This window comes from Vidua macroura, chromosome 9, assembly GCF_024509145.1.
Source record: "Vidua macroura isolate BioBank_ID:100142 chromosome 9, ASM2450914v1, whole genome shotgun sequence".
Lineage (NCBI taxonomy): Eukaryota > Metazoa > Chordata > Aves > Passeriformes > Viduidae > Vidua > Vidua macroura.
Genome location: NC_071579.1, coordinates 12,445,360 through 12,470,203, shown reverse-complemented (window position 1 = coordinate 12,470,203; position 24,844 = coordinate 12,445,360).

Below are 24,844 nucleotides of genomic sequence, written 5' to 3'. Positions count from 1 at the left end.
CATGTTGTTGCTTGTCTATGTTATTTTCAGCATTACCTATTTAAAGAAGTTGTATGATATATAGAAGACAGCAGGTAGAGTGATTGACTGAGAGTCAGATGTTAAATTGCCACAGAGCTGTGGAAAGGATAAAAATACTTCTCTAACTCAATTCATTTCATAGAAAAATCCTCTCAGATCTTGCATCATTATCATTTTTACACTAAAAGGTTTCAAAGTGAAAAGAAGGAATAAAGGGTAGTGTTTAAAAATGAAAAAAAAAACATATTTTCACAGCTTCGTTTTTGTCTTATTTTTCTAAAGAGTATAACATTGAAGGAGAAAAAGTGTGCTTGCTCTCAGTTAGGTTTACTAAATCAGTCATGAAGGCAGCTGATCTAAAATGCATCAGCTGTCACCTGCTCAGTCTCAGTTTGACAGTTCAATACCTCCTCATCTTCTGAGAATGGCAGTGCTGAGACCTGAGTAAACCATGTCTGTATGCAAACTGTCACTGATTTTGTGGCATATCATCAGGCCTGATCTCCACGGCTGCAGTGACAACAGGGAACACTACAGCCAATCATCATCAGAGTTAAAATTAATGTACAGGTCCCCACATTCAGCAGTAGGCGAGGCAAGCCCCACGAGCAGTGGCCAGTTGATGAACTATGTAATTACAGCAAGATAATCTTACCCCTGCAGAGAATGTAAATGTATACCATAAATTCAAGGTATATTTCTACACATCTATATTTTCCCCCTCAGCATTTCTTCGGACCAAATAAGACATATAAATGCCAGTATAGCCTAGTTAAATTCAGGTAGTAAAATAAAATATTATTCAGGGCCATGAAAGGACAATCTAAGGCACATTCGCAAGTGGTGACAGTCAGGGTCACACCACTCACAGTGGTTAAGAAAGTTGCAGGTGATCATTGCTGCAGCAACCTAGGCTCAGCCCAGCTGCCCCTGCCACTTGGGAATATGGTCAGCCAGCCCAACCATAGCACAGAGCTCCACAGTGCAGGGCCCAGGGCAGCCAGCAATATCCCCCTAGGCCCCCAGACCTAAACTCTTATGCACTTTCAGAGCTGTTTAACACCTAAAAAAAATCTCTAAATAAATATAAATGGGGCTAAAACTGATGATTATTTAGACTCCTTCTCATTTTTTTGTGGTACTACTTACAACATGAACTATGTTTGAGCAATCCAGTATGGTATTCTTAGAGATGTTTGCCAACAAAACCAGGGGTCAGATATGAATAAATTCTCGAACAGACTAATTTTAGAGGGTTTTTAGTTAAAGTAATCATGGAAAGCAACACAACATCAAGAGCTTATCAAGCATAAAAGCTACTAGACATATTTCTGCTCTGGAAAAACCTGGACTGAGGACCAGTATCTCTATTAGCATATCCCAAATACTCAAGAGCCACCAATGAAGTATGAGGTTATCAACAGGACCATTATATTTAGCTTTAGGACCTAGCATTAATAATTTTATTTATCTTTTCACCATGATCAAAAAACCCATTAGACAGTGTCAAAAGTTTAACAGCCTTTGTCATCTTTTTTCCAGCATCAATGGTATTGGAAATGTCCAGCCTGAAAGCAGTTTGATCTCTTATCTATATAAATAATGCTGGTGCTCCTTTAGCTCTCTATACTGTGGTTTTTGTGAAAAAAGTGTGCATCTCATGAATTTATCCTAGGCAGCAAATAATTTCAAATAAAACATTGCATATTTCTAGACTAAGTTTCAAAAAAACTTTCATTGTCTTTATCCTGAGGGAAAGCTATACTCGTAAATCAGTTTTCCTTTACACTGCGTCTCTTGGTACATGTCTGGTAAAAGTAAACTTTTGCTGTGAAATTACAGCAGTTCTTCCAGTCTACATGGAGGGATTTGAAATAGTCATCTCAGGGTCCACTACAAGCTTCAAATTAAGCAAGTTTTGCTTACTTTATGTTTCCTTTCCATGGTGGAAGTATTTTGCTAGAAAGTGACATTTAAAATTATATTTAACCTTTTCATTCCTACAGCCTTTTGAAGGAGAAATTTTGAGCACCACTCAGGCTGACTAGTTGTGTGAGTTAATAAAAGTGACAGGTAACATAGCCTCCTTATGTCACCATGATGAAGAGAACAGTAATAAACGTCAGATTTTATGAAATTACTTCTTTTACATAAGCAGTTTCAAGGTACTTACATCCATCTCGGTGTAAGAACCATGTTGCAGAGACCTGACAGAACAGTAAAAAGTGCTGTACTCTTCACAGAACTCTCTGTAGAATAAAAAAAAATTGCAAATTATTTGAGTAAGTTCTCACTAATATTTCTTATATTTTATGTCCACTGGTCTTGTGACTTGTATATAAACAGCCCTTAAGGTCTCTTGAAGAAGCTAAACCTCACTTAAGCAATTTTTTAGCAAAAACCCTTACTGATTTCTTGACAATGATTTGTGCATGACTCTTATTGGCTTAATCAGTTTATGAAAATGTAATTTTAAAAAAATCATCAAGAGTAAATACAGATGTACTTAAAAGCCCAAGCCTTATCTGCTAGAAATAAACATATGTTTCAGAGTCCTTATGATCTAAAGTTACAGCAAGGACAAAATGTGCATGGTCTTGAACATTGCCTAAACACTTGAATGCCATGGTTGTATTCGATGCCATTTGCCAAATGTTATTATCACTTCATAGACAAATAAATTAAGCTGGCTATAGCTCCAAAGCTTTCTCAATTTTGTCTTTGTATGGTGAATTGCGATAGGAAAGACATTTCTCATAAGGTTAGAAATTCTGTAGTGGCTAGAACTTGATCCAAAACAACTCCTACTCATGAGGATGTCCCCACATAATTCATTTGGAGTACCACTTCATACCGCTGTTTGGGAATTACGAGGTCATTTCTAACTGATAAAATATTTCATCTCATGTCATCTCACTGCCATATTTCTCTACAGTAGCCTTCTCCACTGGCCAATCAATAATAAAAGCAGACACAGAGTCCAGCACTTGAGCAGATACTTGAGCTTTGCTAAATCTCCATTCCCTTACGGGTTGGGTCAGTTCCCATTGAAGGCAGTGCAAGGAACCAGAGTGCACCAACACCACACTCCCACAGCAGGGACCACTCTGAGCCCCACAGAGGCTGCTGCTCCTCTGGCTATTCAATCCCTCTCCACATCTCATTTCTACTGGATTTCCAGTCACATTACCCCAGACACGATGCTTTCTTCACCACATAGGCTGTGCATGTTGGGCAGCAAACTAAGAAACGGACTCAGGGCAGTGGAAAATACTTCTGAAAGGAAAAGGAACACTGATGTGCATGTCTCAAAAGAGGTGGGTTAAGATAAAGCAGGTTAATCTTTTAACTTGGGTTTTATTCAGAATTAAGTAGCTTGGGAGAACACAAACTGGTTAGAAGCACATATAGGTAAGTGTCTGTATTTTGGAAGTGTTTTTATCCCATTCCTAGGGGAAATAACTGCCAAGGCAATTGCTGTCCGAGAACTACAATATCCATTTCTGGTTGAGTTACTGCCCTTTGGCTGTTAGCTGTTCTTGACTTACGTACCCATACACTGATACACCTTCTCTCTTTCCCTGTTTTTTTCCTTAAACAAGAAACATGATTTTTTCATAATATAGTAAGACAATTGATGGAGCCTACAAAAGTACAAAGCCTACCTATAATAATGACTACAAAAAGAGCCAAATGTGTAAGCTTAAAATCTCTTTCCTCTATTAAAGTATCCTTCTCAACATCTGGGAGTGGGAAGGAAGAAAATGTCTGACAAACTACAATAAATCTTATTTTACACCAGCATGATAAGACTCAGAGATGTTTTCCATTAGTTCCATATCAGTAATTAAAAGATTAATGATTTCTTAATAGCTGGCTTACTATAAAGCAAATAAGTGGTCTGTTTAACACACTGCTTGCAGACTCAGTAGTCCTAAATTATTTTAACACTTTTTACTGGCCTTGATGAGCACTATTTACCACAAAATACTTTTGTATGGTTGTAACGTATGTATAGTTGTTGATAATTTATAATTCTTTTATCAAACAGTATATTTAGTAATGCACCATTTTTACAGAATTCAAACACCTCTTTCAAAACTGCCTTTGTTTTCTCCACATTTTATCTGCTCTTCTGGTTCCTTCCTACTATGCTAGATCCTTTTGTGCTTATTCAGATCTCCTTCAAATGAACAAATGCTCTTCTGACATGAAAATGCTAGTTTCCCTATCTCCTTCTTAAAGATTATTGAAAACAACAGGCCTAGAACACAACTTCACCTTTTGCTTTCTACAACAAAGCAAAGAATCACAAATGCAACTAGAAAAAAGAGAAAAAAATTGCAGCCACTGACTCTTATCAGGCCTAAAGTACAGTGGCTCTGTCACAGCTGTTTTGGACAACTTGTGATGACTGGGCATTGCATAGGCAGTTTTTATTGTTGTGAACATTTACCAGAGCTAAGTAGTTTAGGTCACTGAAGTAAGACTTCCAGCCATGTCACAACTTCACTTAATTTTCAGACACAAACAGCTTTGGAAATTATCACACCATCTATAGAACGAAAAGATAATTACATGGTAATAAAAGAAGTTAAATGCAGTAGCTTAAAGGTATGTAACAAGGAATTATTTTTCTTTTGCTTCATCTGATTAGAAAATTACCACTTGCAGCAGCTGTACAATTGTGACAGACATCATCTCCATGGTGTTCAGAGAGAGAAATCCAAAAAGCATTCAGCTGAATTTCTGGCATATGACAATTTTTACTGCAAAGCCTGTGTAATATTTTCAGAGTTTCAAGATCTTCAGTAAAGGAATCCCATACTATAATAAATAGGTGCACATACAGGGTTATCAACACTTGGCATTCACAGTGCAATGTTCTCTGCTACACAGGGACATCACATCTCCCAGCTCTTCACACCAGTTCTTTCTGGAGGCTGGGAGGTGCACCTGCTATGGGAAAACTCACGTACCACTCCAGACCCACAGAGCCCAGCTACAGCTCTGCTTCTCAGGAGCAGGAATACTGTCTTCCCATTTTTTTTAAATTTCAAACCAGATTTATCAAGCTACTGCATTGTACCGATGCTGCTTACACCTCTTTTTTATATCAATACCTTATTTCATTTCTGTATGTTTTTTCTGGAATTTATTAGTAGCCAGCCACTTACTAAACACTTCTCATTTTGCAGATGCTTTAGTGAATTTATTCTACTTCCATTCAAAGAGCCTACTCAAAGTTTTAGGAATAATGAGTAAATAAATTGTAGCATGTGCATTTATGTACTTGAAAAGGCAGTTTAAAAACACAGATTAGAAAATATGTTTGGAAGATAGCTTCCAGTTCCGTGGGAAAATTTAATACAGGAAAATATTTTAGAGAGGAATAGGCCTTAAGAAAAAAAAAAAGGGGAATGAAGTACACAATAGCAAAATAACATTCTTCAATAGCCTGATAGGTTTTATTCAAAGCAATGCTCCTCTCATTGAGAGATCTACAGGGACATTTTTGACTGCACTGTGAATATCACTACCTGCTTTCAGCTGAATGCAAATGTTTATGTTGTTATTAGTGCCAATAACAAAATTTCACCATAGAACTGTTAACAAATGGATCTATTTCTTTATAATTATGCACTGTCATTTTCTGGTTTGTCTTTAATTTTTTATAAGAGAAGCAGCAGGGAGTCTATCTGCAGTTTTTTCTCTACAGATTTCTCAGTGGATCTAGATTTCAGCCTTCACAAAACAATTATTTGGAATACCAATTGCCTTGCTCTTGAAATAATTCTTGAACAATTGCAGGTGCTATTTACAGACACGTAGCTAATTGTAAAATTTAGATTTTAATTAGACTTTGAAACCAGCTTATTAAATAATTAATGTATATTAACAAATCAAAAGATGCTCAAGAACTTTGTGACGGAAAACATAACCATGATTATAATTGGAGCCACAGTTCAGGTCACTGTGTGGGAGTGAACACGACTCCATGTGAGACCTTACCAGCAAGGAGTGAGTAACAGCTGGCATGTTTCTCATCAGCCATCATTCTATTTAAACCGAGCAGGAGCACACAGGGGTCTTTTGCACAAAAAGCCCAGGAAAGTCAGGGATCCACTGCCAACCTCAGTGCTCCAAGCCCATGAGGAACAGCACAGCACTTTGTTTTAACAAGTTACTACAATGTCAGAAGTCTTTAAAGCTACAATTAATTGAAACCAATTGCAACACTAGGATCAGTTGCATCTTTGTCCAGATCCATCTTCTCCCAAACTTCATGTAATAAATGAAGACTATGCCTCCAGTGTTTTTGTTCATCTATCACCATGTCAGTGATTATTACAGCGTTACAAAACAAAACAACAGAAAAGCTTAATTTCAAGGGAAATTTATGGTGGGTGAAACACATTTAAACTTGACTAGATGAGAGTAACCAAATAAATTTGATGTTTGCTCAAACAAAAAAATTTTGCAACAAAAACAGGTTTAAAATGTCACTGTTGAAGTATTGAAGTATAATTACCAGTGTAGGAAAGAATAAACACTGGTTAGTAAAACCAGAATGAGATACATGAGCTAGATAAAAAGACTATCATGCAGACTATGCAACTGTCATTATAATTTAGTTCTCTATAGTGTGACCTTCAATACTGTCCATGCTAATTCTATATGCCTACAATGTCTTAAATGCAATTTAAAAGCAATAAGCTTAAAATAACCTGCAGTTTAAGAATAGTGGGCTGGGGGAAAAAGAAAAGCACCACAAACAATCTGAAAGCTAATACTGAATCAGCAGGGTCACTGTCCCTTGAAAACAGGAAATCTGCTACAATAAAAGTATATTTTTTCTTCAGCTGATGTTTCTGATTGATCTTTTCCTGCTTTAATACAAAGCTGAAATGAACTATCAGAATGATGAGGAACGGTGCCAAAACCAGAGAAGACCTGAAATGGGCATCTGTGCCCTCAGAGTGCAGAGGATGCCCCCCCCCACTGCCACAGTTCAGCACCTCCACCTTTTGAGCCCACTCCCATGTGGAACTTGGTCATTCCCACACCCTGCCTGCACCCTCCCTGTGCTTCAGGAAGAACACAGGCAAAGCTCTGCGAGTGCTAATATCTTCTGTAATTTTCTCTAAGAGGAATAAACTCTTCCAAAAGAAAGTGGCCAGGGAGGGGTCCCATCACACAGGACAACCACAGCACCACAGACCTTTGCAATGGAGGATGAGCACCTGGCATGGACCACCTGTGCCAATAAACACAGTTCTCAGCCATTGCATGAGCTGCCAAACAATTACATGCCATTAGAGCAGGTAGCATAATGCAGTGACAATAAAGACCAATTTGTACCAGAATTAATTAATATACATTATCAGCTAAGAAACCTAATTGAGAGGCATTTATCCTTATTTAAATTATGACAAATACACAGGTCATAAACTGGATGAAGAACGTTTAGCAAACAAAGCAGGGAAAAAAGAAAGAATGCAACAGCTGCACAGGATGTCCAAGTGCAGCAACACATTCACTGCTGTCATCTGTGTAAAATTTAATCTGCAGCCTCACCTTAAGTTTAATAATTTGTCAACTATTTGCCAGAGTTGAACAACATCTCAGTCAGGATCTTGAATCTCTACAGACTAAGCAAGACATAGCTTAATATTTTGGTTTAGGAAGTCTTAAATCTAACTGCAAATGCTCTTGAGCAGGAAATCTCTGAGCGCTGAGGAGCAAAGAACAAGACTTCAGCCCACCAGGGTTTTCTTTGTAAGCTCTCTATGCTGAACATTTTGCAAGTTCTCTATAGCATGAAATGAAAGGCAGAAAAGTTGAGTGGGAGAAGTCTGTTAGAGAGCTCAAGAACCACATTATTTATCTTTCTTCTGTCCTGCCCAGACACTGACTTGCCTCAGGCACACAGTGCAATGGGAAAACACAGAAAATCTGTGGGTTGTAGCAGGTCCTGTATGGCTTCAGCAAGACTGATACTTACAGGGCTCTAAAAAGAAGAGAGTAATTTTAGACATATACAAACTGTAGAAGATGCTCTTGTCTATTGTCCTTCATTGTGTGGACATGAGAAAGTCCTAAACTTTGCTCCATTTTGAAAATTTGTTACTCTTCTTGAGATCTTATAAGACTTGCTTTAATTGTTCATAAGTCTTTGCTGAGGCTGAAGAGGCAGGTGTAAGGGATGTGCCAATCTAGAAAAAATGTCATTTTGAAAAGAAACATTCATTATTTTAAGACTGAGTTATTTGCAATTACTTATTAGACTGTCACTGAGCTTAGAAGGGTGATGATCCGTATATTAAAACTTTAAGGTCTTAACATATTAAATGATAATGGATCCAAGGGGACAATAATGTACTATTGAACAGATAACTACACATTTATAATGGGCAGTAATGGGGATTATGGTCTATGATATGGACTATTAGGCCTATTCTGAAACTTATAGAATAGATTTTTAACAAAGAACACACAGGATTCATGCTACATTCAGTTTCCACAAGGGAGCAAGACAACACCATGGACACAAGTGACACCCTCATCACCCTCACAGCTGTCCTTCTTTTTGCAGCCCCCACAACAGCCCTTTCAGAGGTCTATCAGCAGATAAGAAGAAAATGCAGCAATGCCCAAGATCACTGTTCCCAAACCTTCCCACAAGTAATTAAATGATGATGCATCATGTAACACACTTCATTCAAATATAACCTCACTTAGAGAAATATCCTGTGAATCACAAGATTCACTATTTTCCTCAAAAGACATATTCCTCATAATTTCTGTACTTGGAAACACTATGGGTAAATTTGCCAAATCTCCATTTCAGGAGGTCACAATGTTTAATAAAGCTTGCCTTACTTTCCCTTCTGTAATGTGGTAATATAGCAAAGGAATGTTTCAAACACATGAAATAATATTAAACCCTCATCACAGTACTGACCTCAACGTGTAAGATGCATTTCAGCTCCACTTTATTGCATCTCTAAAAGGGGAAAAACAGACAAACATTAGAAAATCTAGACATTTCAAACTAATGTCATCTGTCATTCATAGAAATTGCCTTCCTATATTTATCTGGTTTGCTTCCTCAGAACTCAAGAAAATAGGAAATACATAGAAAAGATCAAACATAGAGCAACACAGTCTCTTTTTTCAACTACAGAAAAAAAAACCAGCCACATAGTGAAGGACAAGAAAAGCCATCTTATTTATGAAACATGCCCATACTAAACAAGGTTAGCTGATAGGACAAACTCAAACAAGTAAATGGCATAAGACAGTTGCTGCATGTGTTTCATGCACATAATATATTCATTAGTGAGAAGATAAAGACAGCCTGATTTTAAAACCTAATGATTTTTGCATCTCTGTTTGTAAAGAAAGGATCAACAGCAGTTTTCTACCATCTTAGAATTAATCACACTGCTATATAAATCCTCTATATTTTAAGAATGCCAAAAGTGCCATTTCAGAAAAGCTAAATAATGTATGAAATTGAAAAATGTCATTCTTTTAATATCTCTCCTTGGAAAAAACAATTGCAATTACAACTATGATAACTGATTGTAGCCTTCTTTTAAAGCATTACAGAAGTTGTCATTGTTTAGTTAAGCAATTCAGATTCAAAAAACGTGACCTACCATATCCTGAGGGAGAGACCTATCATAGCAGTAAGCAATACATCTCTACACACTTGTAATTCAGAGGCACTGAGGCAAAAACTGTCAAAACATTACTAAAGTCGACAAGGATGTATGGTTCATTAGTCTAGGAACTGATGTGTTATGGACCTCGTTGTGATCAGCCTGATAATTTAAATCAAGTTACAAGTTTATGTAAACCTACTAGAACTCTATTATTAAATTTCAGCTCATGCCTTCAACAAAGGCACTCATAATTGCAGAGATTTATCACAAGGCCATAACTAGCCCCCTATCATGCCAACTAAATCAATAATCAATTTATAAAATATCATTACTTTAACAGAAAATCTGTAGCTCTTTTTCTTGCATTGACTTTGAGGACCAAACTGCAATTTAACAGCAGTAAGCCAGTCTTGTTCATTAACACAGAATAAGACTGCAAAGACTTCAATATTTCCAAGCAGTTCCATGGACAGAACAGAGTGAGCTGCAGCAGCAGAGTTCTCTGCCCCCTTCCCTGTGCTGCTCTAAACCTGTCCAAGATGTCTGATGCTCACAGTGGTGTGCACCTGACAGTACTGGAACACACTACCCGAGCATGAATCTTCTTCATTTCCCCCAGCTTTATATCCATGAGAATGATATTTAAACCATGCAGCCACTCCCACATACTCCTAGTCTTCAGCCCATCTTGTTGCTTGAACAGGACAAAGACTGGTGCAATTAGAGTGAAAAGAAGAGATCACAGAGTTGAACTTGTAATTAATGTCTCCATATTTCATTCACTGTAACAGGTCACTGCAAAATAGATCAAGTTCAACTGTAATGGCATTGCTTGCATATGATGTGATTCTTGGGACTGTTCTGTGCAGGGCCAGTAGCTGCACTTTGATGATCCTTGTGGATTCTTTCCACTCAGGATATCCTACAATTCTGGGATTTCAAGTGTTAAGACTTTGCTTAAGAGACAATCTTCTTTTTTCAATGATAATACATGCTGATACCTGTTTTTACAACGTGAGCTTTCTATCTAGAGAAAAGAAAAATGACCTGGAGATGATAAGAGTTCACGACTACAAATGATCAGTGCTACCAAGCAAACAGATAGTTTGTGTGACAACCCTGATCCAGGATAAAGCTGCAGTGGTCCTGTAGTTAACTGCTTGATTATCATTCGGTAACTTTTTTTCTGGATATCAAGAATTAGTGTAATAATATTGCATTCCATATTTTGGGCACAGAGAACCATAATTTAAAAGTTTGGTTTATGAAATTTGGACACTCCAGTGAAAGTAGTAATTCCTTCCACTGTGCAGTCCTGAGATGAAAAAAGGAGGGGGTAAGTACTGAACATGTAATATTTTGCCTAATTTGCGTCCTTCTCTTGATACACCAGATTCCACTTTATTAACTACAAGTTTCTGGTTTTATGTAGCTTTTTATTCACTTATGAAAACTACTGCATGAAATATGAAGATATGAAGAAAGGCTAACCCAAAAACATGTTTACTTTTCAAAGGATTTTTTTTCCAAGCAATTAATACTGAAGTATGGCATAAAGCCACAGTAAATTCAGTATTTTACATTTGTGCGATTTCTCCAAGTCATCATTAATTTAAGCATTTATTTTAAAAAGTGCCAGAACAAACATTGCACAAGCACTGCCATGCCATATTACTCCGTAACTTAATACTCTTTATCATAAAACCAGTTTCTGCAGATCAGAGTGTGCCTGATGAAAGCATCCATGGCAGGTATGTGTTACTTCTGCTGCAGAACTGCAGTTTCCTTCCCTTTCCTTCAAATACACAGAGCTTCTGGAAGCCTTTTATCAACAAATTCAGAGTGTGATAAACCTCAGGTAGGTTTCACCACTGCTGAACTGCGGAGAGGGGAGGAACCTGAGCTCCCTTTGTGGGCTCGGTGGCAGCTGAGCTCTGTGGGCAGGGGCATGGGGACAGAGCAGGGACACTCTGCAGACAAGCAATTAAGGACTGGCAGCACGTTCCAACCTTTCAGGATAAAACACTTGCTTCAGGACACACACTTGTCAGACTACAACTCCAAAGGGCTATCAGTGCATAAACACAACATGTCCCAAAGTCCAAAAGGCTTTTTTTCTATGCCATGTAATGTCAAAGTATCAATAAATAAATAAAAACAAAAACTCCCATGACAAGAAAAGCAAAAATTATCTTTCTACTCAATAAAAAAAAATTGTACAATAAGAAAATACTGGACTTAGGACAGACATAATGTGGAAAGCTCAGGGGACAATGTTGCTTTTCCAGGTGCAAGGTCCATTAGCTGCAGCTCAGACACTGCTGATATCTGAGATCTTGTCAGATTGTCCCAAAAATGCCCTGGGAACAAATTGGATATTGTCTGGGATGTCTCATTTTGCTGAGGGATGAAACTGTCTCCCTCTAACAGCACCACTTCACAGTATTACTGCACAAATTGCAAGGAGGGTGTTTCCCTGCAGGCCATGATCAGAAATCACTGATGCAGAAGGACTTCCAGAAGACTCTGGAGAAAGCAAGAATGTAAAACACCTGCTTTTCTCTGAAGGGTTTCCCTCTATTAACACTACTTGCATTTCTGTCTGTTTCTAGCAAATTACTTACTATTCCTGATCAGCATTAATGCCAGCACTTGTCTACTTCCAGAGATGCTATTTTGAGTGTCAGTTACTGTGGAAAACAGAGACATGCACACACAGAACATGAGGCTACTTGGGATTTGTTTTGAGAGGTATCATCACTTCAGAAGAAAAAATAGCTTGACTTCTTTAAAGTTGTGGTTAAAGTCTATGTACTCATATTGCTCTTTGATGTCAATCCTTAGACGTAGTGCACAAGGAAATGCTAAGTACAACAATTAAAGAGTTCATGGCATGCCTGAATCTTTTCCATGACACAGTAACCGGCTACAACAAAATGCATCCCTGCACTGAATCACAGCAGTACAAGGAAGGTATTATTTAATTACTCTGTTTGAAAAAAACCCAAAATATATTTCTTTATGAGGATGTCCATATCCTACAATGGATTAAAGTTTTCAACTTGGAAATTCTTGAGAAAATCTCTTAGAACATGCAGCTACAAGCTTTTATATCAGATTTCTTTTTGAGCTCAGGGTTAAAATGAAATAAGCTTTCAAAGCAGAACAGCTTAAGTTTCTTCTCTCTCTCAAAATAAGATGACACAATGAATGGTGAAAGCAAGCCTGTCTTGGTTTCCCCAGATGATATGTGATTTCTTGCATGATCTCCTGTTTTTCAGAAAGAGTCAATATCACAGCAATGCCGTGTACTTACAGAATTATAGTCACTTACTGATTTTGAAGCAAAATTTTTATATGGATCAAACTTTAACTTTTCACATGAATACTGGTAGATAAACACTAAAGGAGCCTATATTATATTATTAAACAGGTCACATTGCACGCTATCTTAATAATTAAACAACATCACTTTCTTGATGGAGAGAATTCCTGGCTGAAATTTAAATGTAAGTACTCCAAACAGAAATATGCATGAGTAAACATTTGCTGTAATTAACTGAAGATCACAAAATCACCACTAAAGATTTTTTTTAATATAATTTTTCTGCCGCTTAGATAAAATCCACAATCACTTACACATTTATAGGAAGGGGCCCTCGGAGAAGCCTCACTTACTCTTTCTGTGCTTACGTAGGAACCAGTCCCAAGGCAAGCAGCAGGAGAAGGATCATTGTTAGCCAGTCAGCTCCCCAGTGCCCTGGTTTTGCCATCACAGAAACCACTCAGAGCTTAGGAAAGGAGAAACTCAAACTTCAAATGAATGTTCATTTTGAAAAGTGAGAAATATCCTAGTCTGGGTATAAGCCAAGCTGAGGTAAAAGGCTAAGCTTAAAGTGCCTGACAGGTGCCTGAATCCTGTGAGGAAGGAAGGTTTATGTCTCTGCTACAGGATTAATATAAGCTATTTCCATTTGATGGATACAGCTAAATACAGCATAGTTCCAATGATCATTCACACAGTGAAATAGAACACAAATTGGACAAAAGGAGCTGTGAATTTTAAGTCTCTTTTCAAGAACATATTTAGCATCAGATATTTTTATTTGCAACAATAGGACATACAACAAAGAGATGCCTTTTCCAGGCTGAACACCAACATAACTGAGGCTCCCCAGAGCCCTGACATAGGGCCAGCCAGGAGGGAGACTGCATAATGAAAATGTGATGAAAAGTTGCAAGGGTTTGCACTAAGTTGTCGTGAGGATTTAAATCAAACTTGTTTTGATGGGGAAAAGGTCAGGACACCATTTCTCACCTGCCTCTCACCAACACTCCCAGTACCAACAGAGAACTAGTTCACAGTCCTGGAAAGAGTGACCAGGAGCACTTGTCCTGCTACTGAGCCATAGAGATAATGGCCTTTGCCCTGAATGCAGTAATGCCCACTGCCTCATCAGGCCAGAGGATGCCTGCAGACCTCAGCAGTTTTCCTTCCTCACGAACCCAGCACAATAAAGAACACCTGCCTTGTTACAAATAAGGAGGAAAGCACACACTGGATGTAAGACAGAGAAACTTTGATTACAATAGTTGGACTCTTCAGGGCATAGTCAAAGGGTTCAGTCCAGTTTAGCAGTTACAGAAAAGGAACATGCAATAATAAAATAATCTACCATGAAATAGTACAGTATATTACAGTTAAAGCTGGTATATATAGGACACTTCCTAATGTCCATTCCTTTCTGTGACAGAGAAAGGTGTGGGCTGCTGCTTGGGCTCCCAAGACCAACAGCTCCCACCTGTCAGGGGGAAATGAGTCAATGCCACCCATACAGCAATTCCTTCACTGCAAGCAGCATGATGTTGACAGTGATTTCTCCAGGATGTCTTTAAGGCCATTTTTATGTGTCTTCTTTTATGTGTAATACTCTTTTAACCTTGCTCTTCCTTTAGTGATTCAAACTTACTGTATAGAGTAGATTTTGCACACAAGCTACTTGTTCTTTACTCTTTCCTCTCCCAACACAATTTTTACCCAACTCTTATGTCTGCATTTCTCTAACTGACCACTGGTGAGTCATTTAAAACTGGGAGATCTCTGGTGCCCACTTGTGTGCCACCTCTCATCATCCCATGCCTGTACTCCTCCATGGGGCATCCTGTGTCCTTACCTTCAAGGCCTGGCTGCTCCACCAGGCTATCTCTCCACGCTACACCCCTTTGTTAAAACTACTCATACTTTGTTCCATGCAAAATTACTATTTGTCACTGCTAACTTTCTGAAAACACTGTTGCTGTATGATATAGATTTACAAATATTTAGGCTACTAGCAGAGGTGCTCTTACAGCAAAATCAGGCATAAAAAAGGCTCAAGACATTGTCACAACAAGCTGATTCAAAGCATTGTTCAAAGACAATAAGGTACTTCTATGAACCCCTTGAGACAGTTTGTCATATACAAAATTTAAAAAACCCCAACAAATCCCCCCCACCAAAAAACCAACAGAAAATCCCCCCCCCCCCAAAAAAAACACCACCATCCCAAATAATAAATTACTCAGTACCTATAATTAATAATTAAGTAGTAATACTTAGTACTGAAGGTTTTAAAATGTAATCTATATTATATGGGAAAAAAGCAGAAAATGTGGGTTCCCTTGTAAAAAGACCTCTTGTGCAATAAGAACTGCAAATCATGGTGTGTAAGGGAAACACCTACACTGAAAACTATAACTTTTAATATCTCATTTTCCTGAAATTTTTATTTGAGATTTCAGAATTTTTGTCTTGATAGCAGTATTTCTAAAAACCAACTACAATCAAATACATAAATATATATAGTGCAGCTAGATACACTCCATCCAGTTTCAGATGCATTAATTCATTTAACCTGCTTCATCAGAGAAAAAGAACAGAGGAAAATTAAAGGAATGTATCTGTAACTAATCTAAGGCAGCTTGAGAGCTGTTAAGAGTTGTGTGTGTGAATTTTAAACTGCTTGTTACTGTTTTACTAACATGTGCTTTCTAGTTAGGGCTGTAGTGCAGTATATGAAAGGGTAATGAGCTATTCAATGTCTATTCTGACTGAGCTATTTGTGTCTAGTTAATGCATTTCAAATGTAATTGACAAATTAATATCACAAACTTTTCCCATTAACAGCATTAAATAAGGAAATTGCTGTTCCAGAATTGTAACCTTATTATTTATTATACCAAACTCCTCTTGTAACATATTAGTTAGTCTAAGTTTTCTTCCAATAAATCAAAGTGAAAGAAAACAAACTTCTTCCTTCTATTTATGATCTTCCATTTCTTCCTATTTTTAAGGTAGACAATGAAAATTAATTTCACTGTTTATATTCAGGTTCTCAATACTGCACTGTTCAGTTTATCAATTGTAAAAGTTAAGTATGTAGTTGAAAAGAATCTGAAGCAAAAAATAAAATTGCAGTGTGGAACACACTGTTGATTTCAATGTCTTCCAGTATTAAAGGACCACGTTTTAAACAATCTTTTGTAACTACACCTTTTCCAGAAAACAAGAAAAAAAATAACCTCTAGACTACTAAATATCACTATGGCACCCCTGACTACCAAGGTGTTCCATGCCATCACAGAGGTAACCAAGAATAGGTCAGGTTTTACTCCATTTCTAAGACTCAAGTATCTCAAACAGCAAGACAAGATCAGGTCCATTCTGTCACTTAAATACCTTCTTCTACCAAGCATCACAGATTAGATTTCTGGCTATTTCTGTTGGACACACATTTGCACATGGTTGTTTGTGCTGGTCAGCTGCTCAACTCAAAAGGTGGGGCAAAATGAGGGTTCTGACATCCCTTTACATACTGGGTATTTCTAACTTCATACAATCCACTTCCACCTTTGAGGATACCATTTACACCTTTAGCTGTTTACTGACAATAACTAACTAAAGAGCCTAGATAATCCACAGGTCAGTTGGATAACTATTCCTCTGATAAACATAAGCATGCCACAATCATTTTGGAGACAACCATAATTAAACAAACCCAAACCCAAGTTAAGATAATTTATACAAAGTATGCATAATATGAGTAATTTCATAGAGAAGAAGAAATAACCTACAGCTCACCGAAGTACAACTATGAATTCATTTTAAAGATGTGAATTCCACAGTATGCAGCTAAATTAAAAAGGCTGATTTCAGAGGAGTTGATATCCTCTATAGAAATATGTCACATATACAAAAACATTTGTTAGATGAAAGGTAAACAATGTTATGGGACATGTACTTTTGCTCATGCTCTTCAAGTAAAAGGAGAAGAGATTGGCATTTAAGAATCTAGGAGTATATTTCTTTTACCTGCAATCAAAGATATTCACAGAAGGTCAAAAGTACTACTTGCACTTCTGACTGTTGATAAAAAAGTTTTAGCTTGCCCTGCAACAGTGCACAACCACTGGAAGAATCCTGTACCTTTGATGAGTGAACCTTCTTATTAATAAAATATCATTCCCTAACCTGGAAATGCTCATCTTCCAATCCTACAGATCAGCAAATGCAATATGACGGAGCTACTGAAGTACTTTCTACAAATTCCAAGTCAAGCATATGGAGATAGGAATGCAAACACACCATCACCTCTGTAGATAAAACACACAGAAAAGACTTTGCCACTGTGATCCCTATATTCTTTGCTTAAGAAGGAGCTCTGTGCTCTGTTAGGTGTGTCAGCTTAAGAAGCAAAACTGTTGTTTATACCTCATTTCCCAAAGTCACTGAAACATCTTTTTGTGGCACCAGGCAGACAAATTGGAATAGCAGACACAAACGTGTTTAAGCAAACCCAATAAACAGCATAATTTCAAACTTCTCCTGTGTCACAGATGTTGCTTTGTTAAGTGATAGTTGAGTATGTCTGCTTTAAAATGCTTGAACCAGCACAAGTGCCACTTCATTCCTATGTGATGTTTTCATTTGGCTGGACAGGTGCTCTTGCAGCAGAATATCCAAAAAAAGAACATCTAAAATATGTATTCACCAACATCTGTCTTGCTTTGACTTAAATAAGCTATTCAAGTATGCATTTAAGTCTGAGCAAAAAGTTTTGCATTCCCTTTGGCCTTCTAAAAAGCTTCATGAGGTTATATGCCAAAACCCACTTTTATACAAAAGTAACCTTGATGACCCACAATGTGGGCATTGGCACTTGGGTTAAGTGTGGGGGTATGGAAAAAACCAAAACTCACAACAAAAAGAAACCTCTCAAGCAACTCTAAAAATATAGAGCTTAAAGCAATATATTTTTCAACTGACACTTTTTACAAGCTTTCTAAAAAGGAGGTATAACCAATATGCTGAATATATAACTTTTCAATTATAGATATAGAGACATAAAGATAGTATTCTATTCCTAGGCTATGACAGAAATGCCAATTGCTTCATTTGAGAAAATTAATTTGAATTTGGATTATGGACATTTTTGTGTTCATTTTTCTTTCCCATGTATCTACAGCTTAACCTGTGTAGCAGTGTTTCACATTAGATGTAAAAGGTATTATTGGTGTAGTAGTAGTAACTTGCTCATTATCTGTCAGATTCTTCTGTCAGGTGTAACAATAACCAGCCCAAAATGGTATATAAATAACACACATAAATATTCCATCATCAGTAAGATGAAGAAAAAAGAACTGTATGGGGAAACACAAAACTACACTCAAATAAACATGGAAGAAAAATGAGGAAAGGCTGTTTGAAAGTGAAGAGGATGTTATTACCATAGACATCTGTATACCAAAATTACACACTGTTTTTGTAATTGGAAACTTGGGATTATAAAACTTGGGTTTGCTTTACACCTTAGAAAATATATTAGTATTCTAAGGAATCTTACGTAGAGTATGCATTTTTACATTCTCCTGTGTGTGTTCCTGGAAGACTTTACCTGTGTATCCCTCAGTGTGACAGACCCACAGGCTTACAGGGAAAAGCACAGCCTTGCACTGTTTTCTATCTTCAGCCTGGCAGCAACAAAGCAGCTGATGGAATTGCAACATCTTTACGTGACTGGTAGTGCCAAGTCACTTAACCAAAAATCTAGAAATCCAAGCAGTCACAAGTATTTTTTCTCCAGAGTAAATTTATCTCTCTATGCCTATTGAAACTTACGAGTATTTATCAAAATCCATGGTTTCTTTGGAGTTTTGTTCAGTTGTTTTATTGAGGCAAGCACAGGAAAATAGTACTGCAGAGACATTATTTTCTAACACAGGAAAAATTTTTATATTGCCATTTATTCTTAAACCTAAATATTGACATGAGAGAAAGTTGTTGTATCTGAGTATGCGTGTGAGGCAACTCTTCATTAAATTGTTAAAACGAAAAAGGGATTTTGCCATGAAATCCCCGGTGGAAATACAATTAGTCCCACAATTTACTTAAAGTTCTGCAAAAATACATCATCATACCACAAACACAATGGCAGGAGCATCATAAAGCAGAAAAAGAATTAAAGTCATGCCAAATTGCTAATACTTAATTTAAGTTGAAAAAAATTAATCAGCTATAATAGTCTTTCTCAATCCATTAATGTAATGTTTAGGAAGTTTTTAGTGGTAGGATATTGTATTGCAGAATAGAAAAACTAAACTGCTGATGCTACCTACCATTAGATAAAGAAATGGAAATGCAAGGAGCCTGGGCTCGCAGAATGTTTGCTGGAAGATACAGCTTTGTTTGTGTTATTTGATTATTCATCTTGCTTCACAGTAGAAAATAAGGGTTAATATATCTGTGAAGTTGCTACATTTTTAGCAGCAAAAGTTAAGACATTTTTTCAGAGTGCAACACCAAAATTCAACTTGAGAGTCAGGAAAGGGATGCAAAAATATCCAGAGTTCAAATGCATTGCTTCAAATACTAGGAAATATCAACATTCCATTAGTCTAGCCTAGCTGCAACTCAGAATTACATGAAATAGGGATTATGTAATTTATTTAATGAACATAAAGGCTACTGGCCTTGTTCAATATTCTTAATTATTTTGGAGCAACTGAAACAAATACATTGGAAATTTGAAAATAATTTTCTATTAAAGAATGATTAGACAAATTGTGATGTGTAGTCATAACTGACTTCTGTCCTTAATGACTGAAATGAGGAGAAATTTGAGATGCTAATAAAAAAATTACAAGTGGTATTCAATGAGGAAAAACATGAGGTAGAACATCTAATGGAAAACCAGGCATATTAGATGGAAAAAAAATTAGATTATTTTACTGGAAGATGTTAAAAAGAAATAATGAATAGAAAACAGACAGGTTCAGAATAAAACAGGACACTAGCAAAGGTTTACATAAAATTGTTTGGATTTTTTTTTTTATCACAGAATTATGCATATCTGAAAATAGACTTCTAAGGACTACATATCTGAAAACAACTCCAAAAAGCCAGGAAATATTTATATTATTGGACTGATAACTTGGATAAATTAAAATTAGTTTAGGCAGAGCATTAAATCTGCATATTATTGTAAAACCCTATTTTGGAAGGAGAATCAGAAAATCTAAGCTGTCTTTATCCCTAACTAAATTTTGAATAAATTATTCAGACCATACTATCAATGTTACAAGATAAAAAAAAAAATCTTCCTAAACAAGTACTTCCCTTCATATAATCAGTTATTTTAAATTTACCTTCTACAAAAGAATTAGCAAGTATTCATACATGGTATATAGATTAATTTTTAATATTGCTGTAGGTGTTTGAATATTTAAGGAGAACACTTTCATTAATGACTACAACAATGAAACAATTTCTTTCAGACCAATCCTTCAACATCTCATCCTGTTACTTGATCCCTCAATCTCCAATTTGAATAAAAATAGATATTACATAAAGGGCTTTCTCATTAAAATGCTTTTCTGACATGCTCATATGCATTATCATCAATTCCCTGAGCCAGTGTGTCATCACGGGAAAGAAAGTCAATGGCTTCTGTAATATAAACAAGGCAATATTTGTTGTTGGTTTCACTTCACTCATTTTGTCATCAGCATTGCTTTTGGGATGAGTGTATTCTGGTGAGCCTTGTTCACATCCACAATTAGGTTTGAGTTATGAGTAGGGCAGGCACTTCTTCAGGCTAGACTTTTTCATACCAGTCAGAAAATTCCCTTTGTGATTTATATAGCCCAGGCTCTCAAAGGACATGGAATTTGCAGGTATTTATGTAGATACACATCTTAGTGTAAATAGTCCATAGTTGAATAACCACTTATCATTGTGTTTTCCCCAAGACCTTAAAATTTCCAAAAGAACAGCCTCAGAACACTGCAAGTAAAATATAATCCCATAAAATCATAGGATCCATCAGGTTCGAAAAGACCTCTTGAGATCATGTCCAGCCACCAACCTAACACTACCAGGTCCACCACTAAACTATGTCCTTAAATGCAAATAACTTCATTTTTCTCACTGTTTTCCACAAAAAAAAATTTAAAAAATGTTATGAAAGCCACCCAGAATCTTCCAGTGACTCCAGTGCCCATGTGAGACACTTGATATTTTCAGACACACTACACAATTCCTTTCTCTCTTCCTTTTAATAGTCATTTATGAGCAAAATCAAACAATTCCTATAGCAATCCTAACCAAGTAAACATGTTAAATTGAAAAGTAATACTCCTAGGATTATAATGTGATAGGCCATTTATCTGAACAACAAATACAAATTCTTCTCTGAAGCAAACCAGCCTTGTACTATAAACTTAAAGGCCTCATCCTAGATTCGTTATAAAGTCTTGATAGCAATGGGATTAGTGGATGCTATTAAAAATAGGAGCTCCTTTCCTGTGCTTTTTCCACTCCAGGACAGATGCTTTTTGGAAATGCTTGGACTGCAGAATTTGAACCCACTTATCCCTCTCCTGAAAGCTGTTGTGCAAGGCAGGGGCAAGTCTTCATATTGCTCGACTGACATTCCAACTCTCTAGAAGTCTTCTGACTACATCAATATTTCAATCAGCACCTGGGCACGAGCCATTTGATAATTTGGTGGTGAGCAGCTTCCCACCCCCTTGTTCTCCTAATGGCAATTGTGCTCATATTAGGAATGCATTTGCTACCAGGAAATGGAAAAGGTCCTGGGGAATATGGACATTACAAGAGAAAGGACTTTTAAAGGTCTCGTATAAAGGCATAATAAATGAGATCTGTTAGATATTATCTATAATGCACCACCATGTATAGTGTGCCAATACCCTCTAGTGGATACACTTGCCTGTGTTCATGGCACCTTTCTCTAGCTAGCATACCAAGTCCCATAAGCCTTCTTATAAAAGATTCTCCTGGCTCACGTGGCAAATTAGAGCAGTTTTAGAGCAAAAGTCTCCTTAATTGGTGTTCTGCACTCTATTGAGCATGAAGGTTTAACATGGTCCCTACAACAGCTTCTCCCTCTCCCAAAAGACATAACTTGATTAAAATACTCTTGGAGTTTTATGAAGTGCTGTGTGCATTCATGTGGGGTAATAAATAGATATAACTGAAGGCAGCTTGACATTTGTGTATCTATTCCTTTCTGTTTACCAGCCTAACAGTATCTTCTGTTACCATAAAATGATTTATACAACTTTGTCAAGCTCAGAACGTGTTGAAGGGGAGTTCGTGTGAGCCAGACAGGGGGTGAGACAGAAGCTTCCATTATCAGCAGAAAGGCAGAGTTAAAATTGATTGCCATGCATAGAGAGCTTTCTGAATTGGTAATGTTTTTTTTCATCTGCAAGACAAAGTCCTTGTGAATAAATGGATATCCCTACAGCTTATCTGTAATCATTTGCTATCAAACAGCAGCGAGGAAAACAACCCCATCTTACTGGCTTGCAAGTGGGTTCTTACTTGTCAGCTAATAATGTAAAGTAAAGATTCTAGGTAGCATTTCCTGGAACTGTTGTCTATATTTCTAAATTTAGCAATTGTTTCTGCATAAAGGCAAGAGTCTGTGCTCAGCTTAAGGAATTTATGGTTTTCAGAGTGAAATTCAAGTTCAAGGTTTTAGAAGGGCAACTAGACTGCATGCATGTGTGTTAAGGACGAAAGGGAAAGATCTTTGGTGTGCAGAGTGTTCCAGCAAACTTAAAAATTAATTCCACACTTAAAACAGTCACTTGCAAGTTATTTATTTGTATGCAAACGTTACTGGAAGAAAGGGTGGTGGTGTACTTGAAAACGTTACTAGAATGAATGGCGCTGTTGTATCTGATGTTTTGCAAAAGCATGATTAAAAAAGCAGCTATGCTCACAAATTACACACATCTAAGTTACATCCAAACCTCCACTAGCATTTTCTAGCAAGGTGTACAGATGAAAATGTTCTCTATTACACTAATAGTTATTCTTACAACACCTCAATTTCTTAAGGAAATAGATCTTATTCTTACATCTTATAAAACCATTGTTGCACACAGTGTTGCAAACCATTACTCATATTGCATCAGCTTTTCTGCAGCAACTAAAACCCAGAAGCCCTTTCCTGATTACTTTATAGCCTATCTGGGCTGAATTCAGATAAAGATTTGGTTATCATGGTGTGTGGAAGGAATTAAAGCATTGAAGAGTAAAATTAAGTACAATACTGTATACTCTGGATCTTGACAGACCTAATCAAATAAGCTGCAATTTGGAATTGTGCTTGTTGTTCTTCTATAAGGAGCTAACACCCTCCACAGACAAACAGGGACAACTCCTGGTGATTCAGGCTAAAATCAAATAATTTTCCATCTCAGGGTTAAAGTCAAGCCAAAGAGAATCTGAGTAGATCCTGGAGGCAGAGCGAAGGAAAAAGAGTATGCTAAGGACTAGACTTCTGCTGTGCTTCACAAGAGACATGCTTTAGCACTTTTGACAGAATTTGCAAATAAAGGCTTTTTAACTCTTCAATCACTATCACACAGAAATAGATGGGGAGTCTGCAAAAAGGTCTAATTAATCACTGTAAATAAGGCAAAATTAAAAACATTTACAATTTTAGAAGCTATAGTATCCTGGATTGGGGTTGTTTTTCCTCATTATAATTGTTTCCCAATCAGATATGTGGCCAGAACTGAGGTAGTAGAGAGTGCAAATAAAGTAGCGGCAAACAAATTTTCAGGACAAACAGCTGTCTGTTCCACAAGACAACACAAAAATTGAAGACTTAAGAGAGCTGACCTCAATCAATGCTGAGATTTAATCTGGTGTTTCAATGATCAAAACTAATTGGTTTAAAAATTACCCCTAATTAAAGGGCCAAATTCCCAAAAGAATATTTTCATTCTACCTCCTTGGAAATAAGCAGTGTTCAGAGTTACCCTCCATAGGAATAATCTGTCAAACACAGAATGAATTTAAGTAGGCTTCACAATATGAGAGAAAAGTAAAGACATAGATAAACAGGGATGAAATAGCATGGGAGATTTAATTCATCTATTACACTTGAACAGCATTGTTAGGATCTAATCTAATGTAAGTCATGAGGAAGGATCCAATGTGAGTTAAACCAGGTCAGTCTCTGTCCATCTATTACAAGCAGACTGCAGCTCACTAATTTTCACACAAGTTCTTCTCTTGACAGAAATTTCTCTTTACCAAGCTTTCTCTTAGAAGTAGGGAAATACATTGCACACATGTTTAATTGGGCACTCATAAATACAGAAGAGAAACTGATACCCCTCCATTGCAGGAAGAAAAAGAAGAGAAGCATCACTAAGTACTAAGCTATTTCTCTTCCAGGTTGTCACTTCAAGTGAGACACAAGAACTGCTACCTTGGCCTGATAGCTGCTACATGGGCCATTTTTAGCCCCCACTCTATTTTCACCAGAACAGATAACACAGAAACACTAATAACAGCTGTATTTGGCAGTGTCTGGATCAGACTTTGGCCAGAAATTAAAGGCAGCTTGAGTCCTTGGAGTTTCTCCCTACACTGCTGTGATACCTGCCCCAGCTCTTTCCAGGAGTCCCAGAGCACCCTGAGCAGCCCCAGGGGAGAGCTGAGCCCTCACAGCTCTGCTGCTGCTGCCCAGGGAGCAAACACAGTGCTCTCCATTTGAGCAACCAGAAACACCAAAAACTCACTCAAAATTCATTCAGAGATTACAAAAAAAAAAAAAAAAAAAAGTTTG